Raw genomic sequence first — 21,942 nt, forward strand, 5'->3', positions numbered from 1 at the left:
TTGGTGGATCAAAGATGAACACCAGGGCGGGGGGCAGGGCAGTTAAAAAAAAAATATATAGGGTGAGCCCTGAGATGACCCTTGCAAGTTACTTTTTAAGAAGGAGGAGAAACAAGGTGCTGAAGGAGAAGGGCCTGGGCTTTCACTCTCTGCAGGGACGAGCTGTGGGCTTCCTTCAGCCTTTCCCACGGATGGGAGCCAACTGTTGGGCGGGCAGGGGAGTCCTGATGATGGTGGGACTCTCGGATATGTCCCAGCCAGAGGAGACCAAGAAGGGACCATGGTTTTTGTCACCATAATTTATCCTGAACTCAGCAGGTTTCGTTTGCATTAAGAATAAGGCAGATGCAAATCAAAGGACCAAGTGAACATTGATCTTAAGCCCTGGGCAGAGCTTGGAATAGATAAGTCTTGGTTCCAGAGAATTCTGACCTCCTATTAACGAAGAGGATGAAGGAGCTGGGAGCCTGGGGGAAGGAGGGGCTGGGAGTGCACAGGGGCAGGTGGTCTGAGCCTGGGGCTGGCAGCGCTCAGCAGACTTCTGCAAAGTCGGTGTGACCTACTGACCTGATCGGGAGGCTGGTAGGAGGCGCGCATCGGAAAGTTTGTAAACCGTAAGAACCAAAGGAAAACTGAAATCATTAGCAGAGAAACTCTGATGATAAAAGAAACCCCCGAAGGCCCAGAGGAGAGAGCAAGCCCATGAATACAGCCCTACGGCCTACCCTGGGAGACACGAGGGAGCAGGGGGTGGAGGACAGGGCCTTGGCCAGGGTGGCCACCCACCGGCTCACTTTGCAGCTTTGGGCAAACTGCTTCCTTTCTCTGCGCCTCCATTTCTCACCTCCTGATGCTGCCCCTGACACGGCATGAAGACCTGGCTCCAACCTGATCGGTGCATTTATGATGGAGAGAGACCCAGGATGCCGTGCCTGGGGCCACCTGGTCTCCCCCTGACACGTGCGCACTGTCACACGCTTCTGTCTCACTTCAGCGAGTCTGCCCATAAATACATTCAGCCCCAAATTGCTTTAATTACAGAATGAGGAAATTGCTTCACTTGGCAAAAGGTTCTTCCCAGTTCGACTAATGGCAGTCTGGTATGAGCATGTGTGATGCGAATTTTTAAAAAATTTTTTTAATTTTTTTTTTTTTTTTTTTTTTTTACTAAAACCATCAAGCTTAATGAGAACTGGAAGAGGGCCATGGAAACAGCATTCATGGGGGCCCGACCCGACCCTTCTGGTGAGCTCCAACTGCCTGCAGAAGTCACACACCATGCCAGATAGTCCCACTGACCCCCAAGAGACTCAGTGCTTCAAAGATCAAAAGTAGTCACTGACTAAGAGAGCTGGACCTAACAGAGGGAGAAAAGGCTGAGAGGTCTTTCTGCGGTTGTGTATTTGGAAATGGGAGCCTCGGAAAAAGTGCTGTGTGTTGAATAAAAACAAGACCCTGTAATGACTGCAGAGAGACATACTGTATATTTCTCTTGTTCTTTGCTGTGGAGATTCTAGAAAGTTCCTGATAAGCACCCAACTATCACCTCCTTTGCAACCAGGGAAATCTCCCTAGACTGCCCATCTTTAAGACTCTGGCTCTTGCCACCAGCTCACAAGATTGAAGACGGTCCTTGCAGGGCTCTGTGTTCCTACCTGGTGAGCAGCTGCCCTTAGACACTAAAAACAGACTGGGAAGATGATGCTCTCGTGTCCAGTACAGACTCTAGCCTCTGGAGGCTGCCAGACCTATGTTTGAATCCCGGCTCTATCAATGACTAGCTTTGCAATCTTCGCAAGTCACGTAAACTCCCGAGCCTCAGTTTTCCTCATCTGCAGAATAGGCACAACACCAGTCTTCTCCTGGGGTATTTGAGAAGATCAGACTTGGTTATTATAAAGTATATAGCACAGTGGCTGGCAAATAGTCTGAGAGCTCAGAAGACATTTGCTGCTGCCCCTGGAACTGCCCCTAATATTACTCTTCATGGCTTCTCGTTGGGGCCTTGCTTGACTGGCTGAGCTACCCCTGGTATGTCTGTCTGTAGCAGAAGGGCAGCCTCAGAAAAACAAGCAGGTTGAATAAAGTCTCCTTGCAGCCTCAAATGAGGACTGCAAGAATTTCTTTCTTACTTCCTGCTTGGACAAACATGAGAGAGAATGAGTGGTAAACCACACAGGACTTAGGGTCAGGAAGAGCAGGGTTCAAGTATCGCTCTCTGCCATTAGGCAAGTGACACTGGGCAAGTTCCTTAAGTCTCAGATCTTGGTGGCTAGCCAGATGAGAGAGAATAATGCGTGGCCTGTTGAGTGGCCTGCAGTAACAGCTCAACCCTGGAGACGCTGTTCTTAACCATATGCTTGTTATAACCCAACTCCTATATCCTGCGCTGCAGAAAAGGATTCCCAATGAAGGGTCTTTGACACAGGTACATTAAAGCAAAGTGGCCTATGTGCCAGTGTTGAGCTATGCTTACTTGCCATAAAAATGATAATCTAAGGTATTGTTTAGGCCACAGCCTGGACTACAGTGCATCCCATGCCAAGGGTCCAAGAAAGCCAGAAGTTTACAGAATTAAGAAGAGATTTGAGAAAAAAGACACCTGTGACTTTCTCCTTTACATTTCTGGGGGCTATTTGTTTGGGGAGGCTTTGCTAATAGTTTGGGAGACTGAAACACAATGCGGGCTCCCCAAGCTAAGCTTGCTAAAAGTTTAATTAAATACAATTGCTTGCTGTGTGTTCCTTTCCCAAACAGCCTCATACATATTCATCATGGTAATTACGGTAGTGAAAAAAAAATCCATGACTAATTATTCCATGCTCCCCATTTTTCACATGCCTAGAATTTTTGCATAATTACTGTGGAAATTAATTGCAAGTTAGTTAATTTTATACTTTGTTCTTTCAAAACTTAATTGAAAATTAATTTAAAAGATACAAAAAAAAAAAAATCCCATACCAAAACCAAAACACAACCCAACAACCACACAACAAAACCCCCAACACCAGCCATTATGGCAAACCTTGCTGCTCAGACTTTTGATGTGCATTCGAAAATGTGACGTGATTCCTTCTAACTCAAAGGCAGGGCTGTAGGCAAGAAGCTGTCCTAAGAGGCTGGCCTCATAAATGTGCCTGGAGTCAGACCTCTGTTCTTCTACCATCTAGCAACAGAGACAAGATTTGTGATGGGTGGAGAGGCCTGCCAATGGTCTGGTCATCTTCTGGCTCAGGGCTCATCATTCTATGTCGCAACAGTAACTGCATCCCCAGCGTCGAAGAAGGCCAGCGCATGGCTCCCATGATTAGTCCACCCGGCTTCCATCCTCAGGAATGGACCCACTGCAGGACCCACTGCAATCCAGCACCCGGAGCACTTCGCTCTCATGCTCAACAAAATGCACCATTTTTTCCTCTCCATTCTGTCACCGCACTGGGTGATCATGAGCTCCCCTACTAGGGCCACTCCCACTGACCCCATTCCTGTGCTCTGCACCGTGTGGGACCTGACAGGAAACACTTACGGAGTGCCACCCTGTCTTGCACTTGGGTCATGGGCATACATGTGAGTTTCATTTCACTGCAGCACTTGACACAGTGCTTGATGACGTCACAGATGACCAACCAACCAATCAAACCACAGTGCTGTCTGGACGGACGGACTGAATAAAGAACACTGCCAGCACTCATCAGTGCATAACTACAGAACTCCTGGCAAGCCCACGATCCAGCACCCCCAGCCCCACATTTTATAGAGGAGGAGAGGTCCGTTCACATAGGTGAAGTGAGCCTCCTGAGTTCACAGAGCCAGTCAGTGGCCACTCTCCTTACGCCATGCTGGGTTACCCCTCCATCCTCCCCTCGATGCCCGACCATCCTAATGGTTCAGAATTTATCTTCTACCAGCCAGTCTTGCAATAAGGTGCTTTTCTTACTCCCGAGTCCTGAAGCCTATGACTGAGGGCCTGAATATTTATGTCTCCTCCCCCAATTCCCACAAGGAAGCCCTAACCCACAAGCCCTCCTTTGGGAGACAATTGGGGTTGGATGAGGTCCTGAGGGGTGGGACTCCTCTCCTAGGATCAGTGCCCTTTTAAGAAAGGGACGCCAGGGGGCGCCTGGGTGGCTCAGTGGGTTAAGCCTCTGCCATCAGCTCAGGTCATGATCTCAGGGTCCTGGGATGGAGCCCCACATTGTGCTCTCTGCTCGGCAGGGAGCCTGCTTCCCCCCTCTCTCTGCCTGCCTCTCTGCCTACTTGTGATGTCTCTCTCTCTCTGTGTCAAATAAAATTAAAAAAAAAAAAAAAAAAAGGGGGGGGGACATCAGAAAGCTCTCTCTCTCTCTCCCTGCCATGCCAGGACTCAGCAAGAAGGTGGCAGGAACAGAGGCTCAGGGGAACCAAACTGGCCTGCACTTTGATCTTGGACTTTCCAGCCTCTCCAACTATGAGAAAGAAACTTCTGTTGTCTAAAGCACCCAGTCTAGGGTATTTAGAAATGGCAGCCTGAACAGACCAAGACGCCGTTCCACAGTGCTACTGAAGGACCTCGGTTCCTCACCTTATACAGAGGGACCGACTCAAGGTGAAGCTGCGAGAGTAGGGAGGAAAGGAGAAGTGAAAACCAAGTCAAGAGAGGTCTTTGTGGTGCAAAGGAAGCTGGACGGGGTACTGTGAAAAGCATATGCCGAGCATATGCCGAGAGCTGCTGTCACCCCACCTGGATGGGACAGAAGCCATATACACGCTAACAGGGTCCTTGGCCAGAGAGCAGACGTGTCCTCAACTGGGCCACAGAGCAAAAGAATGAATCAACCTGTCACTCAGTAAATGGGGAGGAGAAAGAGGTGGAAAGTCAATTCACAGAGCGCAGGGCCAGTGATGGTTTTTCTTTTCCTTTTTTTTTTTTTTTTTTTTTTTTTTGAGTCCATGAAAGTATCTCCTTTCAAAGTGACTCAGAGTGACCTGAGCCTTCAGCAATCTCAAGACAAACAATTCATCCAAGAGACTAATAACGTTTGGGGTCTCTTAGGACCCTAGGAACACATTCTGTAATGGGAATTCTTTAGAATTCAGGATCCCAACATAGAAGAGGTACTTGAAGAAAGAAGGGAATGGGCGTGGGTATAAATTCTTCCACCACATGTTAAGCAGAGGCTTCCAGTCCAGAGTAGCCTTTAAATGCTGGCTGTAAACCCAAGTTACGTATTCAGAGGGAGCCATACAATTTCTGGGTACGATGTGCATGGGAGAATATGGCCCTGGGGGTCTGGAGGCTCCCTACAGGGGCCAGGGAGCAGCCGCGCAGACAGAAGGGGGCACCCATCACAGGCGTGGGACAAGAGCTGCAGGCGGATGTCAGGAAGGGCTGGCTCTGGCACAGCCATCCTGCCTGGTGGGAAGGCGGGGGAGGGCCAGCGCAGGGCAGTTAGCAGCAAGGTCACTAGCTGGAGGGTCCAAGAGCGGCTCTCAGCGATCAGGAAGTCAGTCCTGATGGCTGATCCAGGGAGGTGCCCATGGTATGCTACTTGGTGAAAGAAAGCACTTTAGGGAAAAAAATACGTATTTTTTAAGAGCAGGATGCCATTTCTGGGGATGAGGAAACGTGTGTGTGTGTGTGTGTGTGTGTGTACACGTCTATTCATTCATTAAAAAGATACGGATGGCTACCTAGTAAAATGTTAACAGTGGTTATCATGAATGGATGAATTACCAGTGGTTTTTGGGGAATTTTCTTGTATTTTCTGAGTTATTTTGTAACGAATTAATGCTTCGTCTTCCTTTGATCTCAGGGTGATCATCCCCTCCTCAGAGATGCCCAAGATCACCTTTCTGATTAGGACAAGTCTCCTCATTCATGTTCCCCTGGAAGGAGTTCCCTCCCCCTCAGCGTGGCCCACACCCCCGTTACAGCTCTACTTCAATCTTGTATGCAGGGTCTGCCTCATCCAAGAAACTGTGACAGGGACAATGTGGCTTTTGTTTTGTTCTTGTGGACAGCTTTGTTCCCAGCATAGTAATGATAACTAACAATAATGCCGGCAACAACAACAATAATAATACGCTCCACAACAGGCCGTTGGCTCCTGCATCTGTGCTCCAACGACTACACTGCACCGACCTTTAACCCGGCCCTTCACTTAGTGCACAGGGGTCCCTGACAAAGATCACATGTTGCTTTTTAGAATTCTCAAAATGTTCTCTCTTTTCTTAGATGAATGGAAATTAAAAAAAAATCACTCCCCTGGGAATGAACCATCAGCACGAAAGAGGTTGTTTTGGCCAACTAGACTTTTTGGGAAAGAAATGTTCTGTTTTAGACATTTGTACATGGCTTGGGAAGAAAATGAGGTTCATTTATTACAAGTCCCAGTGTTTTTCACTTCTTTGAGTCCAGAACGGATGAGGAGCAGACAAGGCTCAATACCTTTTTCTTCCCACATTCTACAGCCGGGCCTCTGGACTCTAATTCCCAATACTTGATAAAGTCAAAGGTTCTGGTTCCTTGTAAGTGGCTCATCAAAGGGAAAGACAAGCCTTCATTTAAAACCTTCCCAGGCTCCCAGGAAGAACCCCGACCCCAGACGGTGTGTTAGGGCCAAGGTTAAGACATGGCAAGTGCCTGGTGTGTTGCGTGAGGGATTTGGGTAAAACCACGCAGGTATGGGGAATTACAGATTCCTCCCCCCAAAAAAGCAGGCAGTAGTGTTCCATTCGCATGGTCTTAGCAGAACAGGACTGTCCATGGAGTGAAAGGGCCCCCTGTGCCTTGTTAGCTAGAAACAGTTAACAGATTAGGACCGCGTGGTACTGGCAGACAGACCTGATTTTAGTTTTTCACATGATGTGAGTTCCCCAGGGTAAAACCCAACACGCTGGCACCGTTCCAGGTGGAAGCAGGAGACAGACCTGGAAGAATCCGGACTGCTCCATTCACTGCAGCCCAAGGAAGCAAGCGTCTCCTCTGGAGTTTATTGTTTTAGGATCAGCGTGTGTAAAGGTCAGCACCACACTGCATACCTACGAGATGGGGCCTCACGTCATGAAGATGGGGATGGCTGAACTCGCACCCTTCGGAGCCTACAGGGGTCACCCACACCGACGAGCTGTGCCGCACCCGGAATGTAAGCTTCTATGTCCTCCTCATGTGATCATTTCAACATCGAGAGAAAAAACCAGATACACTTTCCCCAACGCCCTTGTGTCTTAGAGTAAGATAAGAACCCATGTGCTACCATTCCTACCATTCTCTGAGTCATGACAGTAACATGTAGTAACTCCGTGAAGCCAGATGTCTCCAACGGCTGCCAGGGCTCAGAAACAGACGGGGCTACGCGGCCGCTGTGAAACACAGCAGCCAGCTGTCAGGGTTTCATGAGGCCGGCTTTCTGGGTGCGGTATACTTTCTTCTTTTTTGGGTGGTGGGGGCATGGATATTTTGGCAAAAGGCTGGGATGGACTAGGACCGCAGCAAAATTATGTCCTTGATTCACAGGATGTCTGCCTATGCCAGCGGTGCAGTGACTTCCCCTTCTTTGCTCAATGACCCTGAAATTGAGCAGGTATAGACCCGAAGTGTCCGTATTTTATGCACAAACGGGGAAGGAGCAGTGGTGTTTCTCTGGCGCTCCTGTCCTTCCTGCCAAATCTACTAAATGCACTGCCTTGTTCAGCATCTTGGGTCACCGAGTCCCAGAGGGACTTAGCACGTATTTTCCCCCAGGGAACAGTGACCGAATCTCGCCATAGAGAAGCATACCCAAGCCCTCATCTGATGTATCACAGGGACGGTTTTCCACCCTTTTGTCTGGCTTTCAGAATTATTAGCCGTTTTCTCCCTTTAAAAAAATGTTCAATTCATATTCAGCTGTTTTTCCCATACTCTGAACGTCAGCAGTGAAAAGCCACTTGAATGTTCAAAAGGGATTAGACAGTGGGAATTCAGAGGCCGACAACAGCGGACCAGCTGGAGCCACATACACGGCGAGTCCCGGGGGCCCAGCTGGAGCCAGCCCAAGACTATAACCAGCAGCAGGGTGTGACTGCAGCGGTGGTCCTTACTGGTGCTTCGGGCCCAAGACACAAGCTCTCAGGGACTCACGTGTGATGCAGACAACCTTCTGTCCTATGGTTCTTATAGGAAAATGCAAAACCTTCCTTATGGGTACAACATCCTTCCATTCCCACCACCATTCATCTTCACCCTAAATGCTATTACAGCGGTGGCGAGGGGGAGGACGGTGGTGGTGATGAGGATGAAACCTTACCACGGCTTTCCATGCGCCAACATCTTCACGAGACGTTCTCCACGGGTTTCCTGCCTCACTTCCTCTTTGTAATAATCCCAGAATGTAAGTACCGTCGCTCATCACTCCCATTTTAAAGATGGTAAGACTGAGGAATAGAGAGTTTTAGGAACTTGCCCAAGGTGGTCAGGAGGTGATGCAAGCCCTCGGTGGGTGGGCGGTCTCCAGGGTCCCTTCTTAGGCCCTGCAGGGAACTGCCTGGCCCGCCCAACTGTCAGATCGGAGCAGGCAGAGACATGTTGATTATTGCTACGTTGTTGTGAACACAATAGTGCTTGGTGCGCAGCGGGTCGCAACAGATACTGCTTTTGTTGAGTAAACGCATAAATGAGTGGGTGAGTCAAGGATGACAGAACTTTAGAGCGCTGGGGTCCCTGAATATTGGTCAGAACTTCCGACGGGATGCAACTTTCTTCTTCGTGTGTCCTCACTGGGTGGAGGAACAGCGGAGACTTTAGACGGCTGGGTTTGTCCTCGGTTTCTGGCAAAGGTTGTGGGTCAGGGAGGGAACTGTGAGTCCCTGCAGAACAGGCCTGGGTGAGGACAGAGGCAGAGGACGAGGGAAGAGCAGTGGGCTCTTCGGCGGGGGCAGGACGTGATAAAACCAGTGTTTCTGAAAAATTGTTCCGGCAACTGTGTGGAGGATAAGCTATCACCAAGACTTCGAGGGCCTGGCAGAGAGCTGTACACCCAGCAGGAGGCTTTCCAACAGGCAGCTCCATGTGTGAAGAGGGGGGAATAGACTTCTGGAGGACATGGCAGTCATTAGGGGGTTGACCAATGTTCCTAAATGCCTTTCCCTCCAGATACGCAGTAGGATCAGATCTCCCCATAACCTTAAACAGGAGACTTGCCCAGGGAATTTGCTTTGCTCAGTGCTGTGTGAGTGGTCTAGCTCCCTGGGTGACTAGCGTGAGAAGGGTCTGCTCTAGCAATCCATGATGGGCACGCAGGGTGAACAAGACATCAACATCTATTGTTTTCAAGTGCTGGGCCCTGGGCCTACATGTTACTACAGCATTAGCTAGCACACACTGACTAATACAAAGAGGTAAGTTACACAAACAGAACATTCAGGTCCTGCGCCTAATAAGCTCATGTTTTATCAAAGCAACAAAGCACGCACATATGAATCAATGGTGGGGGGAGATGCCAGGTGTGATACTAGGGGATTATGTTCATCTGGAAGCTGGGAATAAGGACACGAGTCCCAGCTTACAAATTTTCATTTCGCAAGTGAGGACACTATGAGGTAAAATTACGTTCCCAGGGTCTCTCAGCTGGTCTGTAGCACAACTAAGATCAGAACCCAAACCTGTCAGACTTCAAAGCCTCATATTCCTTCCCACCACACTCAGTGGGAAGTTGGCCCCAAATTGCACAAGACCAGTGCTGGTGACAGCCGGGAGCGCCACTGAGCCAAGGCAACCAGAAGTGACCAGAGCAGCCTTTCTGGTGGAAGTGAGTTTCCAATCAACTCCTAAAATAAGCCATGTTCTTAAGAGGGAAGCTGGAGAGGGTGCATGATGGCATGCAGCCCGTGGAGGTGGTAGACTCGTGCACGAGGAGTAAGGTGACCATCTGGACAGAGAGAAGGCAGAGCAGGAGAGTGGGGAGAGAGGCAGCTGTGGGAAGCTTTAAATAACAGGCTGGTGTGCTGTGATTTTATAACAGCAGTGGGCTCTTCGGCGGGGGCAGAACGTGATAAAACCAGTGTTTCTGAAAAATTGTTCCGGCAACTGTGTGGAGGATAAGCTATAGCAGACAGGGGGAGAGAGACTCACGGCGGCCAGGCAGGAGGAAGGCAGGCCCGGGTGAGGACAGAGGCAGAGGACGAGGGAAGAAAGGAAGGAAGGAAGAAAGGAAGGATGAACTTCATGAACTGAGCTCTTACTAGTTGCCACGCATTAGGCCATGCACTTTGTCCACGCCAGCTCACAGAACATTCACAACAATCTCAGGAGACGCAGCAGTCCCCCGTCTTACAGATAAGGCTGAGGCTGAGGCTCAGAGAGATTCAGTGACTTTCCCAATATGATACAGGTAATCGAATACTGAGTTAATAGCTAATAGTTAATAGTTAATACTGATTTAATAATAGGTACAGTTCTAGGAACACATCAAACGTGTTATTTCATTCTACACCCTAGGTACTATAGTTATACCCATTTTACAGAAGAGAAAACAGAGGTTTAGGGAAGTGAATTAACTTAGTCTGAGCCACACCCAGCTGAGAAGCAGCAAGGTCAAGACTTAAATCCCATCTGGGTGGTTCCAAAACTCTCGCTCTGAACCATTATGCTCATGAGGGTTTGGCCCCGGTGGCCCCTGGGGTTGGCTGGGCTGCCAGTCCACGAGAAGGCACAGGATTCCATCTCAGAAAAAGAGTCTCTGATCTTCACCCCAGGATGACGACTCAGGTAACACACACTGTGTCTGGAGATTGTAAGGAACATGCCACAATCAGTGTGCCTTCACCAGGCTCGCCTCAGAGGGCGGGACAAGAGAGTAAATCCTTACCCAACCCCGCAGACACAGGCCATGTGGTCTTGGTCTGAAAACCGGGGCAGAATTATAAGTTACCACACAAAGGCTCCTTGTGCTGCTTTGTGTGTGACCCAAACCCACTCAGAGGGCACCCTGGCCACCTCTTCCAGTTTGCGGTAGACCGACATGCTCAGAATTGGAATATTTAATAAACCACTCACCCTGCAGCTCTGCTGCACAGAAAGAAGTCAGGTCATGGGTTTCCATCACCAAGACTGACCTGGACTGGGAGATGTGGGCAGATGCAGTGTGGCTGGCGTCCGGGCCATCTGTGGTGAGGCCGCGGACCCCACGAAGGAGCTTCTTCTAAGACAGCGGAGCTAGTAAGTGCAGGTATGGTTACAGACCCACTGTTCTTCAATTTCCTTTTCTATTTTTATCAAAGGAACATGGGCACACGATGTAGAGTCAGAGAGCTGTGTGGGCTGTGATAAGGGAAATCACGTTCTTTGACCCTCCCATCCCAGAAGCAATCCTGTGCCCCTATTTTCAGTTAGGTCATCTCCTCTTTCACTCCTTACCTCTGCACAACACGCTGAGAGGACTGCTTCCTGATTTTTCAGTGCTGGGAACTAGCTGCTGACTTGGCGTTCCAGAGGAGGAGGATTTACCCCCAGTTTATGGCCATACACTTTCCTGCCCAGCAAGTTTGTTTTTCCTAGAGTGAATACAGCCTTTCCCCACCACTGTGTTCTACAGATTTCTCACCAACACAGACACAACGTTGTCCCCAAACATGTCTTTCCCGGCTTGGTCAATCTCCTCTCCATTCCAATCCATTAGAGATACTCTCAGTGTCTTCACAGAAATGTCTCCACTGGCGTGAGCCACGCCAGACTGCATGGGAGTTCCCAGACGCCATGCCGCCACCTGATGGATGTCCTTCGGGGCATCCTGGATGGCCTCAGACTCACTCAAGTTGGATTCTGATTTCCCCTGGCCTGTGTCTTCCTTGGTCTTGCTTTACTCTCTTCGTTTTGGTAGAGCATATTCATTGAGAGTTTTCTGGAAGGGCTGTCTAGAAGTCTCTTTCTTGTCACTTCTGAAAATGTCTTGATGGTGCAGAATCTGAAGTAGTTTGCTTCAGAAGTGCTGACTCATGTCCAGTGTTATTAAGAAGACAACGGCATTTTGATTCTTGAACCTTTGTATTAAACCTGGGTTTATTCATTTATTTCTTTATCTTTGAATAGTCTCCCTGGAAACTTGTAGGATCTTCTTGGGCCCAATGTTCTGAAATCTCATACTGAGGTCCTGGTGTGGTTTATCCTCATTCACGGATCTGAACATTAGGGTGGGTCCCTTCCTGTCTGGAAACTCTGTCCCTGGTTCATACGGAATTTCCTGCAATGTTTCTTCTCTCCTCTCTGGAAGTCCTATTATGTGGGTGTAAATCTACCATGTCCTCCATTTTTTTTTTTTAACCTTTTCAACCTTATTTTGTATTTCTGTTTTTGTACTTCCTGGGATATATCCTTATATTTATGTCAAAACTTTCTCGTATTTTAAATTTCTGGGTTCCTGGGTGGCTCAGAGGGTTAAAGCCTCTGCCTTCGGCTCAGGTCATTAGATCGAGCCCCGCAAAGGAGAGCCTGGGGTGATCTCTCTCTGTCGAATAAATAAAATCTTAAAAAAAATAAAAAAAAAAATAAATTTCTGGGTTCTTTCCTGTTGGGTCCTTTAGAAAAGGAGAGGGGGTATCCTGTTTTTATTTTAAGAAAGTAAGATCTTCAGCTATCTCTTAGGTATTGTTTTGTTGTTGTTATTGGTTTTTTTTTTTTTTAGTTTTCTTCATTTAGCCTGTTTCCTGTAAGATACTTCTCCCTCCTATTGTCTTCTCCAACTCCATGTGTGCATGTGTGAGCGTGTGTGTTGTGTCTTTCATATTCAAGGCTTTCCCCAGGTAGTGGGTGGTTCTCGGCCACCCTCTCACTCTAAAGCCTGTCTATGAAAAAGCTCATGGCTGAGGTTTGCTGACGGCAGGCTTCACTATGTGATGGTTCCATTGGGCCGTCTCGTTGGGGGATTTCTAGTCCCTTAAGAAGGTGAGATTCCCCCAGAGAATCTAAACTCCTGACTGGAAGGAACTGGCTGACTATTCTGGGAAATGGCCTGAGGAAAAAGATGAGTGGTTTCAACAGTCACTATGGCAACTGGCACTAAATCCATGTTCAGAAAGGAACCTCCATCCTCAACCAGGTGCTTGACACCTGGTGCTCCAGAGACCCTGTGCTTTGGCCTCGCCAGAGAATAAGCTCTCGGCTGCCACCTCTATGGGGGAGGGACAATAGCCAGGCTGAGTCATGCAGGGAGAGGACCCACAAGGGAAACCGATCTTCTTGTTCTAAGCCCCACTGTTACCCCTCCTCCTAGGGCTGTCTCATGCTGCCCATCCTCAGACCTTCTGGAAGTGAATTTGGCGGCTTCTTGGTTCTCCGGTGTGCCAGGGAGGACTGCGTTTTCTGAGCCCACCAAGTCAGTTTCTGCTCATGCATCTCTGCTCCAACAGCCACATCTTTACTGCTGTTGCTGTTTCTTCTCCTCTTCTCTGTCCTTGTGAATTTCCCCCATAAAATACCATTCAAGCGGATTTTCAGGAGGAAGCAGAACGTGTGTGTGCGCGCGCGTGTGTGTGTGTGTGTGTGTGTGTGCGTGTGTGTGTCTGGGCTGCCATTTTACACCAGAAGTCTTGAAGGTGGGTTGTCCTAGCATGTCCTCCTGAACTCCAACTGTGTAAGACACCTGGGTTTTGAGGGAAGTGCTGCTACCTGGAACCAGGTGTCTGTGTGGTGGAGAGCAGTCTCTTCCCGGCGTGGTGCTCTTCTCAGTATGGAAAGAACATGGGGCCAGGAGTAGGAAAGGAAAGATGAATCCCAGCTCTGATATCTACTCGTGGTTATCCTTGGTCTCACCGGGGGGCACAGGTTAAGAATCCCAACCTTATTTACCTTCAGGGTTCCAAGTGGGATCAAATAGGATAATGTGTTTGAAAGCACTTCAGAAAGCAGAAAGTACTACAGAAACACATGACTTTCCTATTACTTAAAGACTCACTGTCATCTCCCGAAATTCAGTGTAGTATTATCTTGGCCTATCACTGGAGGGGAGAGAGGTTGGTCTCCAGTCATCTTACAAATCACCCTTGAGATATTCAAAATAATGTCCTCTAGTCACACAGACAATACGACAAAGGATAGTGTTTCTCACTCCACCAACACGGTCCAATCAACTGCCCAAGCCGGCGAGGCTCCACATTACCCAAAATGAACACTCCAGAATCCCAGGTAGTTTAACCTAAAGGGGATGAGTGAGATGGAACTCTCTTTGGGGGTCCATTCCATAGTGGGTCCACATCTCAGCTGAGCTACATATCCATCTTGCATCAGGTTAGAAATATAGAAAAAAAGAGTGACTAAATATATCCCCAATAGATAGACATAGCCATTGAGAAAAAAAAAAAAGAGTGGGGAGCTAGCTCTGTTTGTGGCGATGTGAAAAGCTATCCACTATCTATTAAGTGATAAAAACAAGGTGCAGAGCCATTTGAATGAGCCTATCTTTAGAGCGGAACAACAAAACCTGATATATGAATATGTATTGATCGACACACCTAACTATTTGTGCGATAAAGATACACACACACCGAGAAAGGGCCTGGCGGCATTCTCCCAAACCACTGACGCTAGGCACTCATTTTCCACTTTATACACTTCTGAGTGGTTGATAATTTTTTTCATAACATGGATATATTATTTCTGATCATAAAAATATTAAATAAAAATTCAAAGAGTAACAAAGAAAAAAATCTGGGAAGAAAGCCAGGATCAAACGCAGGAATGGGTTGACTTTCTTCACCCCAAAAGCCTGTGACGGGTCAGGGGCTATGGCTCGGTGTGGGACTCAGACCCCAGCCATCTCCCTAATTCTGAGCAGCACCCGCCCAGTGGTGCTCTCCAGCCTTCTGTCTGCGTTTCCCAAAGACTCCCTGATCCTAGATTCTCCTAATACGGGTGTCTCTTGGCTCAGCAACTCCTATGTCTCTTGGCAATGACCATGATAACCCTAGACCACATATGCAATCAGTCTGGCAAGGGTGTACTGAGTGGAAAAGATCCTTGGATGAGGACCAGCTCTCTACAACAAGCCAGCTACCACGGTCAATTTCCTTTTTCAAAACGGGAGCTCTTAGCTCCCATGAGTCACTGGCAAGGGGGACTGTTTTATAGGCGCTGACAATATCTGCACAGACTTGCTCTGGGCTCGCACGATAATCATGATAGCTCCTAGTCATTGAATGCTTGCTATAGCCAAGCATTCTAGCCGAAGCAATTTACATGATTTATCTTTACAACAATACCACGAGATGGGTAGCATTATTATCTCCACCGTATAGATGATGAACTCAGGCACAGATGTGAGGAACTAGCCCAAGGTCACAGAATTAGTAAGTGTCAGGACCGGAACCCCACGAGACCATGCATTGTCTCACTGGGGAAGGATTGGCGGAACCAGGGTTGACAACGTCATGTCCCGACTTCCTAGCGAACAGCTTTCTTTGCCAGACTCTGTGGCCCCTGTGTAATATATAGAACTATCGAGTCCATCTTTCTTCTGAAAAGAGGTAAATATACAGTCATCTCTAGGTACTGCTAGGGCCACAGAGGGGTCTCTTAGCTCTGTCTAGACACAAAACCAACAGAGCATAATGCATAACAGTGTTTTACAGCCAGAGGTTTTTATCTTCTTGTTTCTCCTCTGAGGAGCTGGCTGATAAATCAGGCTTCCCAGGTGGAGAGGAATGTGTGTTTTCAAGAGTGACTTTCAGGAGCAGAGTGAAGGACAAGCAGTGCCGTGGCACAGTGAAGCATCCTTCAGAACCAGTGGCAATCTCACCTCAAGAGGCCAATTAATCCATTTGAGGGAATAACAAAGACAAGAGCAACGGAGACCGGGTGCAGACTGTCTGCCCCATTTTCCATGACAGAAGCTGGAGCCCTCTCTCCTGGCTGCATTCATCAGTCTCCGCGGTGAACACGAGCAACCCGGTAGCACGGCATCGATCAGCGCATGTGCGCTGGCTACAGGCACCCAGCGATCAGGAGAGCAAAGATTAGCTCCGGTACCTCTGGCCGGCTGTGGCTCTCACTCCTCGAACCTAAGGGACACCTAAGGATTCCCTGCCATCACAGCATCCCTGTTGCCTCCTTCTAAAAGCACCGGTTGACCTTTTCATTGCACTTAAGTAACTGCTGCTTTCAGATCTGAGCCATCTCATTTGAGACACCCAGAGATACCTTAAGGAGAATGAAAATGAGAGATCTGGGCAAAGATAGCTAAATCGTTCTACCCCAAAACAGGCCAGAAGCAGACCTTCTGTTCTCTGCTCTATTAACGTGGCTGGAGTAGACAGAGGTATGCTTGCAAATTCTAGGCCAGAGACTTCCAGTTCTGGTCCTACGGTGGGCTAGCTATTCAAACTAACTTTCCTATTGGAAAAAAGGAACTTACAAAGCTGGAGCAAATTTTTTTTTTTTAAAAATCTTAAAATCAATGAAGAGGTGATTAAAAAGTAAAGGGCGAACATCTGGAAAACTGAGATACCTTTTCTCCTAAGAGCAGTGGTGGTCTACACCAGCTTGGGTGTTGGTTTTGCCAAAGACTGAAGTCAACATACAGAGCTGCGCAAAGTGGGAATCTAAGGGAGACCCTTCCTTTACGCTGTAATTCCAAAGAGTGAACTCCTAGGGTCAGGAAGAACCCGAGGTAAACCTCCTTCCCCCTTGCCCAGGTAACTGTAGGGAGGGTTACCTTTGCAACAGGTGCAACAAGGGAGATGTGGAGGAATTAATTATTATGGGCAGCCTCCCATGGAATGTGTCCCTTGGGTCTATGTTACTTAGATGGTCTCGGGAACCTCATCAATTGGGAATGAATTGATATTGTACCCGAGTACTCCCAGGCATTTAGCAGAAGCCAAACTCAATGTCTCCGAAGGAGACAGGGTTTAATGAATCCCCACAAATAATTTTTCAGAGACAATGAGCAATATACTGCCCAAGATACCAAGCATGTGAGGAACCAATGCACCAGGAGGAGCAACTGGAATCAGACGCAGATCCACAAAGACTTCAAATGTTAAAATGATCACACCTAATCGTAAACATGCTTGCTATTTTTAAAGAAATAAAGGGCTGAATACATCCATCTGTACGGAACAGTATGCTACTAAACACACACACACACACACACACACACACACAAACCAACCAAATAAATTAGAAAAAGAACCACACAGGATATCTACAAGTGAGTAAAACTGTAACTAATATTGAAGCCTCAATGGACCAGTTCAAACAGTAGATTAGAAACAGATGAAGAGAGAATGCATCAACTGGAAGACAGCCCAGGAGGAATTACTCTAAATGCAGCAGGGAGTGGCACAAGAAGATGGAAAAGACAAAGTAGCAGCTAAGAGACTTGGAGGGAGGAAATACCAAATTTAAAATAAAGGAAATTCAAACTATGGTGTGCAACAGAATGACCTCTGGAGCTTGTCGAGATACGCATTCTAGGGCCCTAATGCCACCTACGTATGTCACTTCTTCAGGAAAACTCTGGGTTCCAGGAATACACAACGTTAGCGGATATGGAAGTCACCTACACTCTAAGAAGCAGTGGAATCTGAACTTCTGGGTGGCAGACTTCAGAAGTCAATTTTCTTTGCTCTTGTCCAATCCATATGAAGTTTTTTACCTCTCCTTGACTATACTGTTCTCACTCATAACAGGTGGGCAGAATATGTAACAGACCTTTTTGTATTCCCTCAATTCAATGGGGGTTTAGATAGCAGAACCAAAACATGTTTGAAACCCAGTATTTCCATGCAGTTGACCCTTGAACAATATGGGTTTGAACTGCGTGGGTCCACTCATTTAAAAAACTGGATTTAAAAAAATAATAATATAGTGCTGTAAGTTGTTTTCTATTCTGTATGATTTTCTTAATAACCTGTTACGTCCTTGAAGCAATCAACTGGAAGACAGTGCCTGGGACACTTAGTAAGTGTTCAGAAACTTATGACGAATCCATTTCCTGAATTGTAACCCCAACCTTATGGACAGTATATAATGCATAAAACACACAGGAGAGATGTTATTTGTTTATGTTACCGGTAAAGCTTCTGGTCAACATCAGGCTATTAGTAGTTAAGTTTTGGGGGAGTCAAAAGTTGTACACAGATTTTCAACTGCACAGGGTAGCTTAGCACCCCTAACTCCTATGTTGCTCAAGAGTCGTGTATATTTCTAAAGCAAAGACTTAGAAAAAAAAATTGTTTAAATTTTGCTTTGAGTATGTATGAATTTGAACCAATGGTTACCATGGTGTTTGGTAAAAGTACCTGCTGTTTGTCTTTCACTCTCTCCAACCTACGATGAGTTCCCTCAGAAACTGGGTAACTACCACTGGGTGTCTGGGGCTAGCTCACTTCACCTTTTACACGTGTCTCAACGGTCCCACCTGTCCCAGGAGCGTCCCACCATCCATGATCCTGGCAGTACGCAGAAAATGCTCAGCACGGTGCCTGGGACACTTAGTAAGTGTTCAGAAACTTATGACGAATCCATTTCCTGAATTGTAACCCCAACCTTATGGACTCCTCTAGTTTTCTCTCCAAATTCCTTGTGCTTTTTCAAAAAACAGCACCTCCTGGCCCTACAGCTGTAGTCTTCACCTTCGCTTAACTCTCCATATCGGGTTGTCCGTGTGTGTAATAATAACGAAGAGCCTGCATGATTAAATGACATACGTGGTTGCTGGTAATTCCAGGAATGTCTTCCCAAAGATGCAGAAGGTGATGGATAAGGGGGAAAACCTTTGGGACCTGTCGTGATGTTCTTCCCTGTAAAATGGTGTCCTGTGCTGTCAGGGGCCTGCAAGAGCTTCAGCAGGGCACCAGAGGTGCCTGGCAACTTTCCACTGTCCCCACTTAGAAGGCGTGAACGAGGGGCTTGTAGAGTTTCTAAAGCCAAGTGGAACGAGTCCGCCAGCACTGCCAATGCACCAATAATAAGCAGCAGATGTTGCCAAGAGCAGAACCCACTCCTTTCAACTTAAAGGAGGGCAGGATGGGGTGGAAGTGAATGGGGGTGGGCAAAAAAAAGTATTGAGACGATGCCAAAAATCCGAACCTGGGGGACTGAATTCTGAAGATCACTCAAAACCCTTAATACTTGTCGACATTTTCCAACTTCTTCCAGCTCCCAAACCTGCAAATTTGCATGCCTCTTGGTGACGGGTGTTATATAGTTTCAAATCTCGTTTCTTCGATCTGGAAAGAATGGGATCACAAGCAACAGCTTCATGCCTAGGACATAATTCCCACCCTGGGATCATTCCCAGGCAAGTGGAATACGAGGTCACCTCCTGTTTAAAGCGGATCGATTTATCCTCCCGAGTTCGTCTCAGGGCAACGATCTGTTCCCAGTCATTTCCAATGTTCCTGTCGAGATAAGCTCCTCATTTCTGTTGTCTGCAGGCTCAGATCAAAGGGTCAGAGCCAAAGTCAGGGAGACAGGATAAGATGTTTCCTAGCAGCTAAGATTGGTCAGCCTGACCTTTTGTTTCAAGTGCTTTGGGTCAGCTGGGAGCTCACGCTGTGTCTGTGTGTATGAGGGAGAGAAAAAGAGACGGAGAGAGGGAGGCAGGCAAAACTGACTCTTGTCCCCCCCTCAGGGCCCTCTTATTAACAATTTAACAACACTTCACATTTTCAAAGTGTTATCAAACCATTAATAATTGAGCAACTTCTCAAAACAATGTTGGGCTGTCTTCTCAGGAGAGAAGGAAAGCTGTAATTAGAAATATGGCAGTCTGTTGAGAGAAGCCGCATTTAATTAGTCCATTTTAATTTAATTTAGGTAGGGTCTACACAAAGAAGATTGCATCCAGCCCCATAGCAGGAGATGCCAGAGGAGTTTCAGAAGGCCCCTTCTGGAAAGCCCGGGGCGCTTGCTGCCAGGACAGCAGTCAAAGTCCAAGGCTTCTGTGTCTGAAGACCTACCACGAACCCCTGCCTTCACTGGCCTTGGGTAAGTCACTCCCCTTAATTCCATCCGCTCATCCGTACAATGTGAAAAAAAAGTATCTGCCTTTCAAAGATTTGATACAAAGATTATTGTGAGGAGATGCTTATCAAGCACCTAATTAACTGAGCAAAAAAAATAAATAAATAAATAAAAAGAAAGCCAGAAGCAAACTGAACAATAATTATCCCAGGGCAGCAGTGGGGAGCAAGGAAGACTTACTCTTTCACCCAAGTCCTGTATTCTTAACAAGAAATCAGAGGGGGAGACAAACCACGAGAGACTGTAGACTGTGAGAAACAAACTGAGGGTTTCGGAGGGGAGGGAGGTGGGGGGTTGGGAGGGTGTGGTGGTGGGTATTGTGGAGGGCGCGGATTGCATGGAGCACTGGGTGTGGGGCATAAACAATGAATTTTGGAACACTGAAAAAATGAAATGAAATTAAATTTAAAAGAATAAAAAAAATAAAAAGTTAATGTCCAGCCACGTGTGTGGTGGAGAGTTTCCAAACTGTCCCAGAGATCAGCCGAGGGAGGCCACACTCAATGTCAAGAGGAGATACGTCCCCCGACGAGTTCCTGACCTGTCCTTCTTGCGATGCACCCTCCCCCACTTCTGTTACTGGCCATTCTATCCTGCCATTTCCTCAGGCCAAACACATCGGTGTCACTGTCAGCTCTTCTCATACTCCACACCCAATCCAGAAGGAATTCTAACTGACCCACTTCAAAACACAGCCTGAGTCTCTCCAACCGCTTCTCACCACGTCTACTATTACCGCCACCGGTCCTCCCCGCCCCCACCCCACCCCGTGCCATGTCTGGATCACTGGGACAGCTTCCATCCACCTGCTTCCCTGCTCCCACCGCCACCCTGTAAAGGCTATTCTCAGCACAGTGACCAGCGAGATCTTGGGACAACAGGAGTCAGACTTGTCATGTCTTTCCTCTGTTCCAGACACCCCACGGGCTCCATCTCCCCTGGAGTAGAAGCCAACCACCCCCCCTCACAGTGTATTCACCGTCTGGCTCCCAGACTCCTCTCCATCCTGCCTCCCCCCCTACCCTCCTCCCTCACTCTGCTTCAGCCTCCCAGGGCTCCCTGCAATGTCCTCCTACCTACTTAGCATATTCTACCCTGTCTAGAACAGAAGCTCCCTGAGGACAGGCACTTGCACTCATTTTGCTCACTGCTGTGCGTCCAGTGTCTCCAGCAGTGTTCGTCACGGAGCAGATACTCAACAATACAGGTTGAAGAAACGGCACCAAGAAAAAGGGACTCTAACAAGTGCAGCGGGATGCCGTGTCCATGACAGCCCAGGTCCAGCTGGCCCCATGCAGCAGGAAGGGGCAGAGAAGCAGATGAATCTCAGATGCGGAAGAGCTGTGGCTTCTGACGGGAGGAACCTTCACACAATGCCGTGGGGGAGGAAAATGATGCTGTACCGAGGCAAGCGAGAGCCCCCTGCGACCAGCGTGCACACTTGGTTGTGGCACTTTGGGGAGGAAGCCAACTTCACAGTGGCTACTCCCATCTGAGCCCCGGGGTGGCCATGTGCAGGAGACAGCACGGGCAGACAGCCAATGACACATCTGTCTGGGGAACGATAATCAATCCAGTTTTGCTGGGCCACGGGGACAGGGTCTGAAGTCCACTGGAGTCCAAGCTCTGAAGGCCAGGGTGAGGTGCCCACCCTTCATTTAAAAGGCAAAGGGGGTGGTCTTCAGGAGAGGTTTGAGTTGGGGGAGTTAATGCTGGAAGGAAGACAGAGAAAGACAAATCTGACACTGCGTACAGGTTGGGTTGGTCTGAAGGAGAACGACAGGAGGGAAAGACTAGTTGGCGGATGAACCTGTGGAGGGCCAAGAAAGGTGCTGGTTTCTAGAAGGAGAGGATCCTCCACAGTAGAGGGACTGGGGCAGTAGGAGAGCCAGAGCATGAGGTGGAAAGGAAACTGAAGAAACTCATACAGGGTGGCCTGCATCTTCTCTGTAAAGAGGGAAGCC

The 21,942-nt window shown here is 48.0% G+C and overlaps 1 protein-coding gene across 1 annotated transcript in view; it reads right to left on the reverse strand.

The window, feature by feature from the left end:
* Nucleotides 1-21,942, reverse strand: part of LDLRAD3 (low density lipoprotein receptor class A domain containing 3) — a 220,409-nt gene that overhangs the window by 24,299 nt on the left and 174,168 nt on the right. The window lies entirely within an intron of this gene.

This window comes from Mustela putorius, unplaced genomic scaffold (genome assembly GCF_011764305.1).
Source record: "Mustela putorius furo isolate JIRA1106 unplaced genomic scaffold, ASM1176430v1.1 tig00003859_pilon_pilon_pilon, whole genome shotgun sequence".
Classification (NCBI taxonomy): domain Eukaryota; kingdom Metazoa; phylum Chordata; class Mammalia; order Carnivora; family Mustelidae; genus Mustela; species Mustela putorius.